The 22539-nt window shown below is 42.0% G+C and overlaps 1 protein-coding gene across 6 annotated transcripts in view; it reads left to right on the top strand.

Moving 5' to 3' along the window:
• znf644b (zinc finger protein 644b) overlaps nucleotides 1-22539 on the top strand; it is a 107905-nt gene that overhangs the window by 41657 nt on the left and 43709 nt on the right. The window contains exon 1 of one of the 6 annotated variants that reach the window (XM_055641383.1): nucleotides 18379-18875. The exons of the other annotated variants lie outside the window; for them this stretch is intronic. The gene's annotated coding sequence lies outside the window, so the exon portion shown is untranslated. Of the gene's footprint in view, nucleotides 1-18378; nucleotides 18876-22539 lie in introns of those variants that run through there. 6 annotated transcript variants of the gene reach the window in all.

The raw sequence follows: 22539 nt of genomic DNA, 5'->3' as shown, positions 1-22539 counted from the left end.
ACAACATAGTGGGGAAAAAAGACATTCGTGCAAAATTAAAGAGAGTGGTGAATCTCTGGAACTCTCTGCCACAGAGGGTAGTTGAGGCCAGTTCATTGGCTATATTTAAGAGGGAGTTAGATGTGGCCCTTGGGGCTAAGGGGATAGGGGGTATGGAGAGAAGGCAGGTACGGGATACTGAGTTGGATGATCAGCCATGATCATATTGAATGGCGGGGCAGGCTCGAAGGGCCGAATGGCCTACTCCTGCACCTAATTTCTATGTTTCTTTAAACTTCTGAGAAATTAGAGGCAATTACTTTCTTCATAATTACATCTACATGCTGGGCACATGATAGCACACCTGAGACATCTACCCATCAATTTAAGGGGCAGAAATCACTATAAAAACCTGGGGGGACACAGTTTCTTGGTGGCGCACGTGCGCAAACACGTAAAGCTTCGGAGGCTTCAGCCGTGGGCCCTGTGGATGGTAACATCGGGAGCTGACCTGGTTGGTGACTGACTCCGAACCCCAGCAACAGCAGCTTCGTCCACCCCGAATCGTGGGGCTTCAACCGGCCCGTTCGTGGGGTTTCATCGCCTGGATCGACTTAAAACTGGCCGTGGGATCTTCCATCGCCCGGCGGGGGCGGTGGAAGATCCCACGGCCGATTTTAAGCCGCGCCGGGCCTGGCGATGAAAGGCCCTGCGAACGGGCCGATTCAAGCTCAAGCTCCGCTCTATGATCTTTGCTCCACCAGGACGTCTCACTCCTCCAATCACCGGTCTCTATCCTCAGTCCCACCCCACTACTTTCGCCTCTGACCGACACCTCCCTCCTCCAATTATCGCGCTGAATCATCGTGTCCTCCCCCCCCCCCCCCCCCCCCCCCCCCCCCCCCCCCCCTGCCTGCTGACCAACGTCTCTCTCGCCCCCAATCGGCGCCCTCGATCATCAGTCCCACCCCCAATGTCTCGCGGGAAGCAGAGATTTTTTCACCGAATTTCAAAATCCGGATTACAAAACATGGGGTTGGGGGGATTGTCCCCCACCTCTCAAAACGTGGAGGGGACCTGCCCCTCTGTCCCCCCCCCTGGGATTTCCGCCCATGCGTTGTCTCCCAGCTTCCCCTCAATGATTAGTACCTTGGCTTTGTTGACGTAGAATGAGAGGATGTTGTTACTGCGCCACTTAACCAGGTGTTCTATCTCTTCTATAGGCTGACTTATCACCATCCACGATTCAGCCAACAACAGTGGTGTCATTGACAAATTTATAGACGTCGTGAGAGTTGTCTTAGCCACATATTAATGGTCAATAATTACTATTTCGTTGAGCACGCAACCTTAATATGCATAAAGTGTAAGAAGGAACTGCAGATGCAAATTTAAATCGAAGATAAACACAAAATGCTGGAGTAACTCAGCGGGTCAGGCAGCATCTCTGGAGAGAAGATATGGGCGACGTTTCGGGTCGAGACCATTCCTTCTCTCCAGAGATGCTGCCTGACCCGCTGAGTTCCTCCAGCATTTTGTGTCTACCTTGATATGCATGTGTGTTGATGATCAGTGAGAGATGCTGTTACTAATCTGCACTGATTGAGGTCAAGAATCCAATTTGAAAGGTGTGTACAGGGGCCTAGGACTTGGAACTTGATGATTAGTTTAGATCCACCGCCAATATGTAACAGCAGAAGATTATTGCTTTCAAATTTACTGCTGCCACATGCAATTGATACTGCAGTAATCACTGGTATTTTTTTAGGGAAAAATATTAGTTCCTCAGATACTAATTATTCTATCTCAATTTTTTAATTCAAGCAAATTCAATTCAATTTAGTTTCACTGTGAGCATTAACATGGTGCAAGGACAATCACTGAAAGATGTTTCCATTATATTCAATGCTTTTCTCATGATCATCTATACAGTGCATTCAGAAAGTATTCAGACTTCTTCATTTTTCCACATTTTGTTACGTTACAGCCTTATTCTAAAATGCATTACATTTTTTTTCCATCACAATCTTCTCACAATACCCATAATAAAAAAGCGAAAATAGGTGTTTAGAAATGTTTGCAAAGTAATTAAAAATAAATAACTGAAATATCACATTTACATAAGTATTCAGACCCTTTACTCAGTACTTCTTTGAGGCACCTTTGGCAGCGATTACAGCCTCAAGTCTTCTTGGATATGACGCTACAAGCTTGGCACACCTGTATTTGGGTAATTTCTCCCATTCTTCTCTGCAGATCCTCTCAAGCTCTGTCAGGTTGGATGGGGAGCGTCGATGCACAGCTATTTTCAGGAGCTTCCAGAGATGTTCGAACGGGTTCAACTCCGGGCTCTGGCTAGGCCACTCAAGGACATTCACAGACTTGTCACAAAGCCACTCCAGCATTGTCTTGGCTGTGTGCTTATGCTCGTTGTCCTTTTGGAAGGTGAACCTCCGCCCCATTCTGAGGTCCAGAAAGCTTTGGAGCAGGTTTTCATCAAGGATCTCTCTGTACTTTGCTCCGTTCATCTTTGCCTCAATTCTGACTAGTCTCCCAGTTCCTGCCGTTGAAAAACATTCCCACAGCATGATGTTGCCACCACCATGCTTCACCTGGTTTCCTCCAGACGTGACGTTTGGCATTCAGGCCAAAGAGTTCAATCTTGGTTTCATCAGACCAGAGAATCTTGTTTCTCATGCCTTTTGGGGAAACTCCAAGCGGGCTGTCATGTGCCTTTTACTGAGTGGCTTCCGTCTGGCCAATCTACTATAAAGGCCTGATTGGTGGAGTGCTGCAGATATAGTTGTCCTTCTGGAAGGTTCTCCCATCTCCACAGAGGAACTCTGGAGCTCTGTCAGAGTGACTATCAGGTTCTAGGTCACCTCCCTGACCAAGGCCCTTTCCCCCCGATTGCTCAGTTTGGTCGAGCAGCCAGCTCTATGAAGAGTCCTGGTGGTTCCAAAATTCTGCCATTTAAGAATGACGGAGGCCACTGTGCTCTTCGGGACCTGCACGGCTGCAGAAATGGTTACCCTTCCCCAGACCTGTGTCTCGACACGATCCTGTCTCGGAGTTCTACGGACAATTCCTTTGTCTTCATGGTTTGGTTTTTGCTCTGACATGCACTGTCAACTGTGGGACCTTATACAGACATTTCCAAAACATGTACAATCAATTTAATTTACCACTGGTGGACCCCAATCAAGTTGTAGAAACATCTCAAGGATAATCAATGGAAACAGGATGAACCTAAGCTCAAGGTGTTCAAGAAGGAACTGCAGATGCTGGAAGATCGAAGGTACACAAAAATGCTGGAGAAACTCAGCGGGTGCAGCAGCATCTATGGAGTGAAGGAAATAGGCGACGTTTCGGGCCGAAACCCTTCTTCAGACTGATGGGGGGTGGGGGGGAGAAGGAAGGAAGGGTCTGAATACTTATGTAAATGTGATATTTCAGGTATTTTTAATTTCTAAAATGAATTTGATCCATTTTAAAATAAGACTAACGTAACAAAATGTGGAAAAAGTGAAGGGGTCTGAATACTTTCTGAATGCACTGTATATTGGTTAGTTCAGTTATCCCCAGAGTTTGGGATATAAATAATCTATCAATTTTTACGCTGGATTCAGAAAAAGAAACATAGTTTATTCTTAAGCACTTCAACAATGAAATCAAGGAAATTTACACATTGTGCATAGATACATATCTATTTAAATATATTAAATGTGATGTTTGCATATTTTTACCTATGTCAGTGTTTTTCATTGATTAAGTAAACAATATAACTCTTAGTAATATTATTCCACAAATAATTCTATATTCAAGTACGATTTTATTTAATTTATAAGAACTGTTATAAAACCAGATTGCATGAAAATAAATGCAAACATTGCCAGCATAATAACCCGAGCAACGCCAGGTGCATCAGCTAATTTACACGTTTTTCTAGTCAACTTTTGTTAAATCACTTGTCACCTTTAGGCTACAGAGGGATGGCCAATGATGTTGGAAATTGGGTTCCAAGTGCAAAGCTATATTCCAGGTTTAAAACTAACCCTATGCAGTGTCACAAATAACATTGTGAATGTAGAATTAGAGAAGCAGAAAATGAAAACTGGTAAAGAGCATTTTTAAGACTTTTTAAAGCTTTGCGGTGGAAATGGTTGGGAATATATTGTGGCTAATTTAAGTATTTTACTTTCTTCATATACACACACATGTATGTTATCTTCATAAGTACTTTGATGTGGTTTGAACACTAACCAAAACAATAATTTTAATAGAAACAGTGTATTTCAAGGTTTTCAAGGAGAACACACGTTTTGATTGTGCGGTGCAATGATTGTTGGCTGAATATTGGGGCACACGGTTGGAGAAAAATGTACAGAACTAACACATTTCAATGTGAACTTAGGTTTGCAACAGAAATAGTCACATTGATGACAGCATTTTGCTTTATCGTTGTTTAAGTCAAGTCAAGTCAAGTTTATTTGTCACATACACATACGAGATGTGCAGTGAAATGAAAGTGGCAATGCTCGCGGACTTTTGTGCAAAAGACAACCAACAAAACAACCAAACAAATTATAAACACAATCATAACTTAGGGAGGATGCAATACATGAGGTATGTAAGTGTTTTTCCATTCAATATTCCAGATACTTTATCCCTTTTGAGACCAATTATTAACTATTCAAGTGTAGTCTTTATGCAGATATAAATATCTGCACTTTATGCTAATACGGCTTCTTACAGTCCTAAAACTCCAAAACATATCCTTTGTAAGTGAACTAATGAATTAAGCTTAGACCCTGAAGCTAATATGACTACTTTTGTCTTCAGGATATGAATATTATGTTTTTTTGTTAGTAATGCAGGAGAAATGTTTTAAAATGTAAATGCTCTAATGGAGGAAGTTGTAATTCAAACTAAATTTAGCTCAAATGTTCTAAGGTTTATTATTTTTAGTTGCAGATGAATTCATTGCAATTGGGAAAAGAAACAGCTCAGTGCATCTAAGGCGAGTTACTGAGACATAGGTTTCCCGACTCAAAGTCGTAAAAGAGAGTGAAAAATGATAGGAAAAGGAAGTGATTGAAAGAAATGTAAGAATTATTCACCTCATAATTCACATTTGTGAGATCATTGTTTACATCATTTTTCATTCCCTACCCCCCCCCCCCCCCCCCCCAGATTTCTGTATGTTTAACTTATTTTGTGTTCACGTTTTAATCTGAATGCACCACTGAAAGTAATAGTAAAGTGGAGCTACGTATTAATAATTCTGAAAGAGCATCTACTTTCATCAAGTGTACAATAGGAATACTGTGGGGAAGCTAATCTGTGTCACATGTACTATCACTTTTCTGTCTGTGGCATATTGTGATCGGTATTAGTGAGTAAAGAAAACTGGCAAGGTGACAGCCTAGAACTATGTCATACACTGTAAATTGATCAATTTATCTGTCTTACCGTTTTACTGTCTTGTCCCTTTGCTCCTTTTACTTTACTCTTTTGTCATGATAAAAATAACTTAGAAACTGAAGCTGACATTGATAGTTTAGTAAATTGCAATTAATTACAATATTGAAGGAACTGTGTACTCTAACAACCATTGTGCCACAAGATGACTGCTGCATTACATAGAAACATATGAAATAGGTGCAGGAGGAGGCCATTCGGCCCTTTGAGCCAGCGCCGCCATTCATTGTGATCATGGCTGATCGTTCCCAATTAATAACCAGTGCCTATCTTTGCCCCATATCCCTTGATTGCACTAGCCCCTAGAGCTCTACCTAACTCTCTCTTAAATTCATCCAGTTATTTGGCCTCCACTGCCCTCCGTGGCAGGGAATTCCACAAATTCACAACTCTGGGTAAAAAAGTTTTTTCTCACGTCAGTCTTAAATGGCCTCCCCTTTATTCTAAGACTGTGGCCCCTAGTTCTGGACTCGCCCAACATTGGGAACATTTTTCCTGCATCTAGCTTGCCCAGTTCTTTTATAATTACTTATTTACTGTGGAAGTAATTATGATAATTATGATTGTGTGGTGGGATTGTAATGCCTGATTATTATAAACTATTTAAGGGAAATAGTTCTGTTTTTGTGAAGAATATGTATAATCACAGTATAACCACAACTGGTTATTCCGTTACTAGACTTTAATGTACTGCGCTTTTCAGATTTTGCACTAAAATCTTGCAAAGTTATGCTTTTTGCACTGGCTGTTGTACTCCATGCTGTATTTCGAAACTAAACTAAACTCGGTGCATTCACCCTATCTATTCCCCTCTTGAATTATACATCTCTTTAAGACTACCCTTTAGCCTCCGCGCTCCATGGAATAAAGACCTAGCCTGCTCAACCTCCCCCTATAGCTCAGTCTGTCCAGCCCTGGCAACTTCTTTGTAAATCTTTTTCTGCACTCTTTCCAGCTTAACGACAACTTTCCTATAGCAGGGTGACCAAAGCTGAACACAATACTCCACATGCAGCCGCACCAGCGCCTTGTACAACTTTAACATAACATCCCAACTTATATACTCAATAGAAGATGGACACAAAATGCTGGAGTAACTTAGAAGGCCAGGCAGCATCTCTGGATAGACGTTTTGGGTCGAGACCCTTCTTCAGATTGAGAGTCAGGGGAGGGGGAGAGACAAAGAGATATGGAAGTGTAAGGTGTGAAAGTAAGACATCAAAGGAGATGCGGTTCAAGGAAAATGTAGAATAGATCATTGTTAGAAGGTGACAATGAAGCATACAAAGATAACATTTAATCAGGTAAGTAGTCAGACAGGTCGGAGAACTAGGAAGGGGGAGGTTGGAGAGAGAGAGGGAAAGCAAAGGTTACTTGAAGTTAGGGAGGTTAATAATCATACCACTGGGGTGTAAGCTGCCCAAGTGAAATATGAGGTGCTGTTCCTCCAATTTGCACTGGGCCTCATGCTTGACAGTGCAGGAGGCCCAGGACAGAAAGTCAGTATGGGAATGGGAGGGAGAGTTAAAGTGTTCAGCAACTGGGAGATCAGGTAGGTTTAGAAGGACTGAGCGGTGGTATTCAGTGAAACGGTCATGGAGCCTGCGCTTGGCCTCGCCAATATATAGGAGTCCACACCCTAACAATGGATGCAGTTGATGAGGTTGGAGGAGGTGCAAGTGAACCTCTGCCTCACCTGAAAAAACTGTTGAGTTAACCAGAGAGTTACAGAGGGAGCAGTCTCTGTAGAAAGCGAAAGGGGTGGAGATGGGAAGATGTGGCCAGTGGTGGGATCCTGTTGGAGGTGTCAAAAATGTCGGTGGATTATGTGCTGTATGTGTTGGCTAATGGGTGAAAGGTGAGGATAAGGGGGCTCTGTCCCTGTTGCGACCTGGGGGAAGGGGGAGCAAGAGTGGAGCTGCGGGATATCGTGGAGTTCTGCAGGGACCTGTGATCAGACCTCTGTTCTTTGTCAAATATATATAAACGACTTGGAAATTAATGTAGATGGGTTGGTTGCTGGGTTTGTGAACCGTCAGGAAGTCTGTCAAAGTTTACAGCTGGAAATAGCTCAGAAGTGGGCAGGGAAATGGCAGATGGGGGTTGGAGGGAGACATGATGGAAGTATATAAAATTATGAGAAGCATAGAAAGAGTAGACACAGAACCATTTCCGCAGGATAGAAATATCAAATACTAGACGGATAGCTTTAAGGTGAGAGGGAAAAGTTTAAAGGAGATGTGTGGGGCAAGTTTGTTTTCATAGGGTGATTTCACGAAAGGTCACTGGAGCGTAGATCTGCACCAACGTGACCGAAAATCTCAAGTGGAGTACATGCTATACATCCGGTACATGTTAGTGAATGGGAAAACACGCACTTTCCCAGTTTTCGATGTTTTTAACGGGTGGGAAAGTGCGTGTTTTCCCATTCACTAACACGTACCGGATGTATAGCATGTACTCCACTTGAGATTTTCGGTCACGTGGGTGCGGATCTACGCTCCAGTGACCTTTTGTGAAATCACCCTATAGCGGGTGGCGAATACCTGGAATGGATACAATAGTGGAATTTAAGAGACTTTGGATAGGCACATTAATATGCAGGGAATGGAGGGATATGGATTATGTGCAAGTAGTTAAGAGTTAGTCTGAAGAAGGGTTTCGGACCGAAACGTTGCCTATTTCCTTCGCTCCATAGATGCTGCTGCACCCTCTGAGTTTCTCCAGCATTTTTGTGTACCTTCGATTTTCCAGCATCTGCAGTTCCTTCTTAAACACAGTCTTGGCAACATGTTCAGCACAGACATTGTGGGCCAAAAGGCCCTTTACCTCTGCTGTATGATTATTTTTGCATATCATATTCTACCTTTGATTTGCTTGTTCATGCATGTATTTCCCCATCTTGTTTAACAGGCCAGAAGAATGGCTATCTTGGAGTTCATATCACAGTATATACTTATCCCCATATTTTCTTGATATTTACTGGATTCATTTTGAGTAAGTTAATCCTTCCACTTCAATTAATTTTGAAGTAAATAAATTCTATGTGACTGTACAATGGAACATAACATGGAAACAGGAGTGGGCTATTTATCCCGTTGTGCACAATGTTTGGCCTGCAGGCTACATTCAACCTGCACAATATTTCCCTCTGGACCACCTTGGGAGAGTGAATGCAATCAGTAGAGGAGCATTCAAATGGGTTTAAATGAAAATACATTGGCAGGTTTAAACACAACTGGGTTTGCTTAACTTTTTTTTCTTAAAAGCACTCATTACTGGGAAGCTTTTGCAGCCTGCTAGAATGTAAAATTACTTGTGTTATTTTGTGCTCTATGTGTGATTTCCTGCAGGAATGCCAAAGTAATTCAACATAGAATGCCGTTGTTTTTCTTTATAAACAGCAGTCTATGTTCTAGAGGTCAATGTTAGGGAAGCCATCCATTTTCAGTATGCCGAAACATGTTACTATTCAGTTATCAGTGGTTTCACAGTTAAAATTAGTTCATTGGGAATGCTTTTGTGAAACTATTTTGCAAAAATGTATTGATGAGACTGAACCAGAAATCCGCAGCACAGAAACTCGGGTCTTTTGGGTTAGTAATTCTGCTTCACCCTTTCAACTGTGTATCTCACAGACATTGATTTATTTTATGCTGGATCTGGGAGCTGGGATTTTAATTTGAAGTACGATGATGTACTTCAACTTGTGGTGGATGTATTTGTAGTTGCCAACTCCGTTTTTAGAATGATACTCGAATCACTAGGGGCACTTTTTGCTGTGGCGCATCTCGGGTTTGATTGGGTTTTGAACTCCTTTAGGATTGGATTGCTCCCAGGCTTCTACATGGAATTATTCTATATGCCTATTTGTTGCATTTAACTAAAATCTTAATCTACTAACGTGAAAAGTGCTTTTTGCTGTTCTTCAGTGTGTCCTTGATGTACAAAAGATCCCTCCATTCGGCATACCAGCAGTGTTTGAATGCAGCAGCATATATCCAACTGTCGCACACATGTTAGATTTCCTTCCTCATGGAGGGAAGTTCCAAACTGCAATGCGACTGCAACACTGTTTATTTTAGTAGGCTGGAACCCTTTAATCTGTCATTATGTAGCTGTGGGCTGCTCACAAGCCTATAATCAAGCTTGTTTCTGACTCATAGCCCCTGAATTATAGAAGGTGGAGAATGGGAAGTCAGCAATGAGCATTAGGAATGCCAAGCGATAAAGGTTAAGAATGGAGTTTTGAAAAAGGCCATTATGAGGCTGGAGAGACCATGGTTTTTGTTACATAAGACTATTAAGATTTGCAAATCTAAGGCAGTTGGACGAGGCTAAGATGCAGGTGAACCCTAATATAATAAGCGAGTTCGTTAACTCTCGCGCGCAATGAATTTGTCAAAGGTCATTGGGGATAAACAATCATGGGATTTGTCAAAGGTCATTGGGGATAAACAAAGAGCGTTGCTGGTGATTGCGAACGCAGCACTGTATAAACTGTGTACGTATTAGGCGGAACTGTGTAATAATAACATTTTCGGTCTGGTTTTTCATCTTTGTATCTTATATTGCTTATGGCTGACCCAGATGACAATGATTTGACACTGGATGATTTTCCGCGATGGATAGTCGAAGCTTTGAAGCATTTTTTAGTTGGAAAAAGACGGGACGAAAAGACAAACTCTCTGCTCTTGTTTACGCTGCATTGTACATGAAGAAGCCCGTGCTACCGACTGCTGGTGAAGAAAAACATCGTCATGCTGAATACAAGGAACTCTTGAAATGTGGAGAAAAAGCTATTCCCGAACATGAGCGAACTGAAAGATGGGTGGCTTGGAGAATCGAAAGGACTAAACTGCTGGCCTCCCACATCCATCGTCGAGCTCTTAAATCATCTTGCCAGTTCTGCCGAATGTGCTGAGAGAGTTATATGTTCTTTTACTTGAATATATGCAAGAATGATGGAGTTGATTGTCTGAGAAGTAACCCCCGTATCCCCCTCCGAAAATGCTAGCAAGCAACCCTCTATTGCGTGTACAACAACCATGACATGCCACTTCCTAAATATTCATCTAGCATGTTTTTAATCAATTATTTGTAATTCCAAAGCACTATGATTTTCCCCAACATTTTATCTCTACCTGGTACATGAAGAATGATTAAAAACCTCACAGCAGATATAACAAGATCCCGACATGCTTCCTGGAACTAATCTGGACACACATACAGTATAACTATTAGTAAATAGTCACTGTGGCTTGAAAAAATAATTCTCTTAAAATTGTTTATGCAAATACAACTACACTGGGCCTTCACAAACTAAATGTATAGTTCAGTACTATCATACCATCAGAAAATAATCCACCAGTTTGTATACTATGAATTAAATGCAATAAATGAGCTCTATATAGAAACATGGTGATAAAAAACTGTTTTGCAAAATAAGTACAATGTAAGAGATGTAAAGCTCTGAGTTGAAATGTACATGTTGGCAAACGCAGCAAGTTCTGGATTTCAGTTCATATCAAATCTGGTTCAACATAAAGTTAAACGTCTGATCAAAATGATCTGCAAGTGCAACAACATCTCATTTACACACCAATGGAGGCAGTAAATTAAATAGTGCTGCACAGATGGTGAAAATATCAATATGCGGAACTAAAATAATGGGTAAAGTGTTTCTCAGGATATTAAACCACTTTAGATGAACTATGGGCCAGTTCAACATGAATGCGGTCTTTGGAAACCGTCTTGGTTTTGTGTACTTTTTCTCTGGTCATTTGCTAATAACCACCGCTGGGAGAGGGAATCTCAAAATTGGCTTGGCGAAGCATCAAGTCTTCTTGAATGGGAAATCCTCTATCTTCCATTATGCAAACCCCAGGATCAACTACGTTCAAAAATCCACTCTTCCTAACAATGTGTGTACCAGATGATTGCCGGCCCCAAGCTTTTGATAAGAAAGTGATCATGCCGTTTGGGGCAATTCCAACCAATAGTTTCACAGTGTTGTGTTTCTTGTTCTCGGACCACGTCAAAGCCTGCAACTGTAGATGCCGTTGTCGTTCTATAAATATCTCTGTGCAGTCAAGAATGCATCCCAGTGCTGGGCATTTATTTATTATCTGTTTTGGCTGCGTGGACCTTATCAAATCACGATCTAGCCAGAAAATCAGGGGTTTCAGTTGAATGGCTAGGAATTTAATCCAAGTATTGAATATTTTAGAACATGTACCCCCACTAACTGCAAACAAAGTCGCGAGAAACACCATCGACAGCACAAGGTGCAGCTTCATCAACACAAGTACAATTCATCCTTGATGCTGAGTTTTGATCTGGGTCCCGACTTCTCTGGCGATTGTTTAAATGTTCTTGGGACTTTAGTACTGACGACTTTTTTTTCCCTTCCCAATATCGCATTTTCTTTGCTTCACGCTTCACATACTCGCATATGTTGTCGAAGTCTTCCTTCGAAGAAAGCCCTGTCAATCTTCACACATTTTTGTCGGTCTTGATATTGCTTCAAAAATACTTTTTTAACTGCAGCATTCTTCAGTTTTAGTTTCAATTCTTCGACCTTGCCTTCCAACATTTCACCTTTGTCGGTCAGTTTGTTTATGTCCTTCTGTTTTTGGATGCATCCCGTGCAATTACAGTTCTCTTGACAGCTGCATTTTTACACATAAGCATGATCTACAGCAAAAGTTCATAAACGCTTGTTGTCTGGTCCATCATCAACATGTTGGTCAACATTGGTTTGCGTTGCTGTCACCGACTTTCTCCTTTCATTTGAAGGTTTTCCATCTCTGTGAGGGAATGCACGTGGGGACCTTGGGGAGTTCGATAACAAATAACCAAGATTCAGGACCGGGTCTGGATGAGTGTTGTTGGCTCACTGTCCACAAGTGCTTAGAGCACACGCGGCTGTTGCCTTTAGGGTCAGGGCTGCCAATTCTTGCCTTTCTCATCCTTTCGTTTGACCAGTTTGGTCCAACGCAACCGGGCTGCTCCATCCCTCTTCTCTGTAGGAGATGGGTGAAGTTTGAAGAGAGGTGGGCAGAAACAGTTTCCCGTGGAAAGTTTACAGTTGTGGCTGTCACACACATTCTGCATCCACCTACTCGAGTGATACGTGCTGTTCCCACAGCCCAAAATTGCACAAATGCGCACAAGATTATAACAGAAAGTTATGCCCCTGTCCCACTTAGGAAATCTGAAAGGAAACCTCTGGAGACTTTGTGCCCCACCCAAGGTTTCCGTGCGGTTCCCGGAGGTTCCCATAGGTTTTTGTCAGTCTTCCTACCTGCTTCCACTACCTGCAAACTCCGGCAACCACCTGCAACCTCCGGGAACCGCACGGAAACCTTGGGTGGGGCGCAAAGTCTCCAGAGGTTTCTGTTCAGGTTTCCTAAGTGGGACAGTGGCATATTAAATACTGATTAAAATTATCCAATGTAATGGGAATCAGAAGAGGCATAATTAGTCAGGAGACTCATGACTAAGTTTTGTACCACACAACTTTACTTACACATGTAGATGCAGAACTCATTCAGAAGTTAACAAACGTGCATACACCCGTGGCCGTGGTAAAAGGTGAAAACCCCACAAATACTTTTCATATTATCTATTGATAGTTATAGAAATCATACATTTCATTTCATTCTCCCCCCCCCCCCCCCCCCCCCCCACCCCCCCCCCCCCCCCATTCAAAACAAAAAAACAATAAAAAATGGTTGTTATTCATCGTCAGGATTTCGCTCACTTGCCGAAGCGGGCCAACAAGCGACCAAGGAAAAGCCAATATAACCAACAAAATCATTGTAGTTTTGTACAAATGAACCATAAATACACCCATTTAATAGTTTTGAAAGCAGTATTTCTAACCTCGAAGAAGCAAAACTGGAAAATACGTATGAAATGCAGGACAAAACAATTATCGATCGTAATGTATACACACAGTAGCTCAACTGGCGAGAATGTTTATCCCGAATGACCCTTGACCTGGGCAAACTCACGCACGCGCAGTTGTAATACCGAACTTGCTTATTGAAGAACGGAATAGGCCCAATGTACTGAAGTCTTTACTTCTGCACACATGTTACAAAAGCGGAAATGAGTAACTTTTATTATGAAGTGTCTAAAGATCAGTTCAGATTAAAATTTGTTTCCAAAGTTATGAAGAATCTGTTTTAGGTTGAGAGAGATTGTGGACAATAGGGGAATTTGTAGCAAGGTTGCAGACTTTATGCTTGGAGCCAATAACAATTGTAGCTTATACAAGAATGGATACACATCAAGAGGTGTCGTCGCATCAGTGCAGTGATCCGCTTTGCAAAATCTGAACAGAAGCTAATTTGAAAACAAATAAGACTGTTTTGGTCTTCAAACACATGATGAAAAATCGTTGATCGTTGGAAGTAATTTCAATTGTCAACCTGGCCACCCCACAATGTTCAGTATTACTGATTTAACCACTTAATGATCTACAGTGCCCTCTATAATGTTTGGAACAAAGACCCATCATTTATTTATTTGTCTCTGTACTCCACAATTTGATATTTGTAAGAGAGAAAAATCACATGTGGTTAAAGTGCACTTTGTCAGATTTTAATAAAGACATTAATTTTTATACATTTTGGTTTCACCATGTAGAAATTACAGCAGTGTTTATACATAGTCCTCCCATTTCAAGGCACCATAATGTTTGGGACACAGCAATGTTATGTAAGTGAAAGTAGTCATATTTAGTATTTTGTTGCATATCCTTTGCATGCAATGACTGCTTGAAGTCTGTGATTCATGGACATCACTAGTTACTGGGTGTCTTCTCTGGCGATGCTCTACCAGACCTGTATTGCAGCCATCTTTAGCTTATGCTTGTTTTTGGGGGCTTGTCCCCTTCTGTTTTCTCTTCAGCAGATAAAAGGCATGCTTGAGTGGCCAAGTCATTCAGGTGATTGACTTGGCCACTCAAGCATTAACCATTTTTTAGTTTTGAAAAACTCCTTTGTTGCTTTAGCAGAATGTTTGGGATCATTGTCTTGCTGTAGAATGAACTGCCGGCTAATAAGTTATGAGGCATTTGATTGAACTTGATCAAATTGGATGTGTCTATACAACATCGCCAAACTCAGACCCTCTCTCACACCTCCCGCTGCTGAAAGACTCATCCATGCCTTCATCTCCTCCCGACTGGACTATTGCAACTCACTTCTCCTTGGCATCAGCTCCACCTACATCAACCGACTCCAACTGGTCCAGAACGCAGCCACCCGACTCATCACCCACACCAAATCCTGGCATCACATCACTCCAGTCCTCAAACAACTTCACTGGCTTCCCATCTCCCACCGGATCAACTACAAAATCCTGATCCTCACCTACAAAGCCCTCCACCATCTGGCCCCCCCCATATCTCACTGACCTCCTCTCCTGCTACCAATCCTCACGGTCCCTCAGATCCACATCAGCCGGTCTCCTCTACATCCACAAGTCCAACCTCCGCAGCTTTGGGGACAGAACCTTCTCCAGGGCAACTCCCAGGATCTGGAACTCCCTCCCCCAACTGATCCACAATTCTGTGTCCCTCACCATCTTCCAGTCCCGCCTCAAGACCCATCTCTTCACCTCTGCCCATCCTTAGCCCCACGTCCCCCTCCCTTTTCATCTGTGCATTAATTGCCTCATATTGTGTTTTGAATTGAATTCTGTCTTTACTTTGTGTACTAGTCATAATAATAATAATAATAATAATCTTTATTTATATAGCACTTTTCAACAAAACCAGTATTTGAACCAAAGTGCTTTACAGAGTTTGATTAAATTAATAGAACAGACCAAATGTCAATATATCCATACAAAAACAAAAAAGAGAAAAAAGAAAGAAAGACACAGAACGGTACACTATAGAAATCAACATGAAACGTCCCCCCACAGCAGAATTCACTGTGAGGGAAGGCACTAAAAATATCCAGTTCTCCCCCTCATAGTCCACCCGAGGTCGGGGTCTATATGTGGCCTCCTCAGCCAACTCGATTTTCTCAGGCCCTCTGCCGCGAAGCTGGACCATCGGCGTCGGGTGAACATTCTTCAGCGGCCTGGACTGAAGCGGCCACTTCCTCCCTGAAGACTGCAATGTCCAAAGTTCTCAGGCCGCGCTGGCCGGACCGCTGACATTTGCGAACTCGGACACCAGGCCCCGTGGTGTTAAAATCCTGGGCTGCCCGCCCGCGGCTTGACGCTCTGCAGCCGTAGCTCAGCGATGTTGCAGTCGGCGTTCCCAGTGCCCCGGAGCTTACCCGAAGGCGATCCGGTAAGCCATCGCCCGCTCCGTGTTGGTGTTGGTGTCCCAGCATCTGCACCGCCGGCGAAGCTGTAGTCCCGGCAGGAAATCGTCGCTCCAGCACTGCTCCAGCTCGATGGTAGGCTGCACAGAGAGGACGAAGAAGCGGTTCGGAAGAAAACCGCATCTCCGACCAGGTAGGACTGGGATCAAAACAGTTTCCCCCTTCCCCCCCCCCCCCACCACAGAAAAGAAGACTTCCAATTAAAAGTTCCCACAGACAGGACTAAAAATAAAAATAAAAAAGGGAGAAAGGACGGACTGCAGGAGGAGCAGCCATACACAACAGCGCATCACCCCCGCAGTCCGCCATCTTAGAGAAGGGAGATAAGGGGAGAAGGGGGATAGAGGGAGAGGAGGGAGGTAGGGAGGGGAGAGGGGTTATAGGCCGGGGATGAGTGAGTATGATATTTGAGCTCAGTGCTCGAAAGGACGGGATCTATGTGAACACGTGATTTGATGACTGCCATCCAGGGCAGGATGGGGGCGGGATCCATGTGTACACGTGATAAATGTGACCCGACATCCGCTCACAGACATATGTTCTGGCCCCTTGGCAGAAAAGGTTGCCGACCCTTGAGATAAAGGGACTGACTTGGGTTGTTTTCTCTGGAATGCCAGAAGTTGCAGGGAGACCAGATAGAATTATATATAACATTATGAGAGGCAAAGAAGGGGTAGACAGTCAGAACTTTTTACCTAGGATGGAAAAATCAACTACTGCAGAGGGTAGTGAGGGGAGCAGAGAGGATCATTGGCGTCTCGCTACCCTCGGTACAAGAACTGTTCCAGAGCCGCTGCCTGAAAAAAGCACTGAGCGTAGCAAAGGACAGACTGCACCCACTCCACACACATCTAGATCTCCTGTCATCAGGAAAGAGATACCGTAGCATCAAAGCCCGGACAACCAGACTGCTAAACAGCTTCCTTCCACAGGCTGTGAGGCTGCTAAACAGTCACTCCACCTGATTCTGCTGCTTTTGCACTGATAATTTAATAACTGGCACTGAGTAATAACTCTGGCACTGGCTCAGGCCACTTAAACCAGCTGCCCTGGACATTTTATGACTGTTTTTACTTGTATTTTAATGTTGCTGTTTTTACCTGCTCTTTTTCTAAACTATTCATACTGTTTTATCAGGAATTGGATTGTTTTTTTTATCGTTTTTAATTTATGCGTGAAATGTTTAAGTTTTTATGGGCGATGCTCCGGTATTCCCTGGGAAACGTCTTCCCATTTTGCACTGTACAACTGTTGCTTTGCAAGATGACAATAAAGGATGATGATGATAATAATGATAGTTTTAAGGGAGAGGGTCAAAGTTTCAAGGAGATGTGTGGGGCAACTTTTTTCACCAAACAGAGATGGTGGCGAGTGTCTGGAACACACGGTCGGGGTTGGTGGTTTGGACATATACGATAGAGGCAATTAAGAGACTTTTGTATAGGCATAAGGATATGCAGGGAATAGAAGGAAGCACATTTTCTGCAGGTAGATAACAGATGGCATCATGTTTGGCACAAACATTGTGGGCTTGTTCATGTACTGCACTGTTCTATAACCTTTCTATTCTATGAATTAATCCAATGAATGGGTTTTGAACTGGCTCGAATGACAGTATATATTTTCTTAAATAAAATTTGGCGTCAGTAGGAACCTATTGAATTATGACAATACTTCCCCATTTCTAAACGGCACCATTCTTACAATAAAGATGATATGTCTTTTGCCTTCCTAACCACATGCTACACCTGCCTGATAACATTTTGATTTTTGAAAGATAAAAAACACCTGGATATTGCACCGTGGAAAGAGCCTGGCTCAGGTGATCAAAGATTCTGTGAGGGGAGCATTTTTGGAAGTGACCATAATTCCATAAACTTTAGATGGAGTGCTGGCTCTGGAGATGGTCCAGAGGAGGTTTACAATAATTATCCCAAGAATGAGTGGGTTAACATATGATGGGCGTTTAACGGCACTAGACCTATACTCGTTGGAGTTTAGAAGGATGAGGAAGGACCTCATTGAAACTTGCCGAATAGTGAAAGGCTTGGATAGAGTGGATGTGGAGAGGATGTTTCCATTAGTGGGAGAGGTCATATTGATATTGATATTTTTAAGGCAGAGATAAATTCTTGATTAGTACAGATATAAGGGGCAATGGGGAGAAGGCAGGAGGATGGGGTTAGGAGGGAGAGATAGATCAGCCATGATTGAATGGCGGAGTAGACTGGATGGGCCGAATGGCCTAATTCTGCTCCTATCACTTATGACCTTATGAATAAGGGTAAGAATAGTTCTCAGATTAAAGTGCTACATTGGGGAAAGATTGATTTAAAAAATATTAGGCAGAAACTGTGGAAAGGTGATTGAGAGTGACTGTTGGATCTCCGTCTTGGAAGCCGCGGTCTCCGGTAAGAAGCGGCCGAGTCATGTCTCTACTATTTATTTAATTCCCCTTACATGTTTTTCCTCTACCTGCTAAATTTTTGTGAGGTGTCCTTGAGACTCTTGAAAGGCGCCCATAAATAAAATGTATTATTATTATTATTATTATTATTATTATTTATACACTTCAGAATTCATTACGTTCTTTATTTCTCTCACAACTGCTGTGATCCACCTCTAGTTTTTGGCTTTTTCTATTTTTCTCGAGAGTCAAGAGTATTTAATTGTCATTTGCACCGGGAATGGAACAATGAAATTCTTGCTGTTGCTTTACAGGTATATTAATGCACCAGAACAGATAAATATGCAATGATACAATAAATTATCATGAATGCTAGGTAATCAGATCGTAATATTGTCAGTTTGACAGTTTTATAGTTTCCCTGGTGCCTTTAGTGATCTACTGCTAGTTTTGTTTGTGAAAATAGGGATTTTGCTACTTTAGGATTTCAACCCATTTTGTATTACAATTTAAACTCCCTTCACAGATTTTCTATTTTTTCATCACATAGATGGGCGGCACAGTGGTGCAGTTGGAGAGTTGCTGCCTTACAACGCCAGAGGCCCGAGTTCGGGCCCGACTCGGGTGCTTCCTTCCACATTCCAACGACATGCAGACTTGTAGGTTAATTGGCTTCTGTAAATTGTCTGTGGTGTTCATGATAGAACTAGTGTACGGGTTACTGCTGGTCGGCATGGACACGATGTTGTAAACACAGTATTTAATAGATAACATAAACAAAAACAGTTCAATAAATTTAAAAAAAAAACTAACTAGTACAAACCAAAACCACGCCATCCCTAGTCCAACCAATACAGTTTGTAGTTTGAAGTTTATTTGGCGTTTGTAGTGTTCAATAGCCTGACGGGAAGAAGCTGTTCCTGAACTGGGAGGTCATGTTTTCCGACTCCTATATTGTAGGAGTGATATGAGAGCATCACCAAGGTGGTGTTGGTACTTGAATGTGAAGGCTGCCCTTTTGAGGCTGCATTTCCTGTAGATCCCTTCGATGGTGGGGAGGTCCGTACCTGTGATGTAAATTTCTTCAATCCTGAGCATTCGAGTTGCCAAACCAGGCCTTGATGCAACTAGTCAATATGCTCTCCACCGTGCACATGTAGAAGTTCAAAAGAATATTTGTGGACATACCCTATCTTCTAAAGAAGTAGAGGCATTGAGGGGCTTTCTTTACAATTGCATCAAAGTATTCGGTCCAGGACAGATTTTCGGGGTATGCTTGCCGAGGAACTTGAAGTTGACTCTCTCCACCACTGGATGGTTGATGAAAACAGGTTTGTTAATCTTAACTCCGCCGATGAGGAGTTGCACTTTGCAGCACTAATGGGAATGGGCTGGGAAAGAGGTTATTGGTCCAGGAGTTGGAGACCATTTGGGTAGAAGCTTTTTTAAAGTTTGGAGCTTTTCAAGTTCCTGCATCTTCTGGAAAGTAAAAGAGAGAATATGGAATAGCCAGTGTAGCAGGCACTTCCAGCCTTCCTGCAGCAGGGCACTGTGAAGATGGACCTCATTGAAGGAAATTATGAACTTTCGATGAACTGGGCTGTGTTCACCACTCTCTGCAGGTTCAGGTTTTCATGAGCAGAGCGATACCAGGCTGAGTTGCATCCTGACAGAATACTTTCATAATTATAATAATAATAATAATACATTTTATTTATTGGGCGCCTTTCAGACATCTCAAGGACTCCTTACATAGATTAACAGGAATATAAACATATAATCAGAATAATAAAGACATCACAGAAACACAAATTAAAAACAGAATTCAGTCCAAAAACAAAAAATCTATGGTACATCTGCATAGGTTCAAGAGAATCATTGTGTACTTGCCGAATCTTCTCGGGTGCCAAAGAGATAAAAATTATTGAAAATCTTCTACCAAAAATCGCAATGGTTGCTTTATGTTTAGAAGAGGTGTAACCTGTGATCCCAAGTAATTAAACATCCATCAGAATAACCAATAGGTTAATTATAAATAGGAGCGACACTGGTAAATATTTTTGGAAATGTGCAATTAAAAGTGTAATTTGGGAAATTCATCTTCAGCAGTGGCCCAGGAAAGGAGATATTAATAATTTATCTGCTTGAGGATTAGTTTGTGAGTAATGTATTTATTGTAGTTATTTACTGAACATTAATTAATTGAAATGTTACTTAATATTTTATTTATATGCCTTTGAGTACAGACGGATTGATTCAAAATAATGTGAGACAAGTTTGTGAAAGCACCAGCCTGTGGATGGCAGTATTTCATCACTGTTGACAAGACAGGTCCTGCAGGATTTGACATAAATCACAGAACAAGAAACTCAGTTTGTAAAATTGAGAATGGATTTTTTTAAATCATAGGAATGAGAAAGAACTTGTCTTATATTATTACCGTCTGTGTTTACAGTTATGAGACGTTAAAAATTAATTTGTTCTTAAAATTGGCAAATTCAAATGATTTTGTGGTGGTGTTAGTTGGAATACTGATCGGAGACAGATGGGATTAAAGTCTCTCTAAGGGTTCTAAATGAAATGTGTTTGGGCAGCCCATACCCAATTCCCAACAGATGAAGACCAAAACACCATTACAGTTCACAGTTGGCACAAAACTGAATAAATCTGGCAAGTTTATGAAAATGTGTTTTTAAATAAATGTCATTGAAACAACAGAAGTTGTGGCCATAATATTTACAATTTGTTTGCTGTGAAATAACTATGTGATACTTGCAGCAGAAAATTAACGTGTTTTTGTGAATTTACTGTTAATAATAGTGACATCTAGTGATGTAAATTCTAACTAGGTACCAAAATCAAAAAGAAAAGATGACCACTAGGTGGTGCTGGTTATGCCTTGGTTTCCGATGATTGGGATCTGTTTTAAATCAAAGTGCTTAGAACATGATGTGAAGCCTCCTTCACTGCATCACCTTACGGTATTCCGAGTTTCATTTCTTCACATACCACTGCTGTTGTCATTCTTTTTGTTACGTTATGTTTTCGCTCTTTGATTTTATCAATCACATTGTCGATTCAAACCAGCTTTTCCTGTTTTGGAAAACTAGGATCGAAAAGACAACATGATTGATAAAAATCAATGTGAGAAAATAGTACGTAACAAGCAACTCATCAGTAGTTACTTTTGAAAGGAGTTTTGAATTCAATCATACTTACTTTCTCAGTTGGTACACAAAAAAGCTGGAGAAACTCAACGGGTGCAGCAGCATCTGTGGAGCGAAGGAAATTGGCAACGTTTCGGGCCGAAACCCTTCTTCAGACTTCTTCATTACTTTCTCAGTTGTTTTCTGTCGCTTCTCGTTTGCATGGTGCAAAATTTTGAAATCATCAATGAAAGATTAGGAAGGATTCTTCAAAAGAAATGATATGTCAATATGTTGGTTACTTTTACTATTAATTCTTGCATGAGAATTATTGCCACTTTATGAGGCGTGAATGATGCTGATGTACCAATACTCTAACATAATGGTTGAGTACATGCCCTAACCAGCATCAATGGTGCAGAAGTGGAAATGATTGAGTGCTTCAAGCTACTTGGTGTTAATATTACCAATGATCTGTCGTGGACCAACTACATTGATGCGTCAACCAAGAAGGCACATCCAAGCCTCTACCTCCTTGGGGGACTGAGGAAATGTTGGCATGTCTCCAAAGACTCTTACAAACATCTACAGATGCACCAGAATGCATGCTACCGTATTGCATCATAGCTTGGTTTGGGAACAGCTCTGCCCAAGACCGCAATAAATTGCAGAGAGTTGTAGATGTAGCACAGCCCATCACAGAGACCAGACTTCCAATAATTGACTCTATCTACAATTCATGCTATCTCTGAAAAGCAGCCTCTCTGAATGAACATCGACTTCTCTAACTTCAGATAGCCGTTGCTTTCTCTTTCCATCCCCTTATTCTTCCCAGTTCTCCCACCAGTCTTACTGTCTCCGCCTACATTCTATCTTTGTCCTGCCCCCTCCCCTGACATCAGTCTGAAGAAGGGTCTCAACCCGCTAGAGGCAGGAAACATGTTCCCGATGTTGGGGGAGTCCAGAACTAGGGGCCACAGTTTAAGAATAAGGGGTAAGCCATTTAGAACGAAGACGAGGAAACACTTTTTCTCACAGAGAGTTGTGAGTCTGTGGAATTCTCTGCCTCAGATGGCAGCGGAGGCCAGTGCTCTGGATACTTTCAAGAGAGAGCTAGATAGGGCTCTTAAAGATAGCGGAGTCAGGGGGTATGGGGAGAAGGCTGGAACGGGGCACT

This window comes from Leucoraja erinacea, chromosome 10 (genome assembly GCF_028641065.1).
Source record: "Leucoraja erinacea ecotype New England chromosome 10, Leri_hhj_1, whole genome shotgun sequence".
In the NCBI taxonomy this organism is placed as follows: Eukaryota; Metazoa; Chordata; class Chondrichthyes; order Rajiformes; family Rajidae; genus Leucoraja; species Leucoraja erinaceus.
This window is presented reverse-complemented; position numbering and strand designations above follow the sequence as displayed.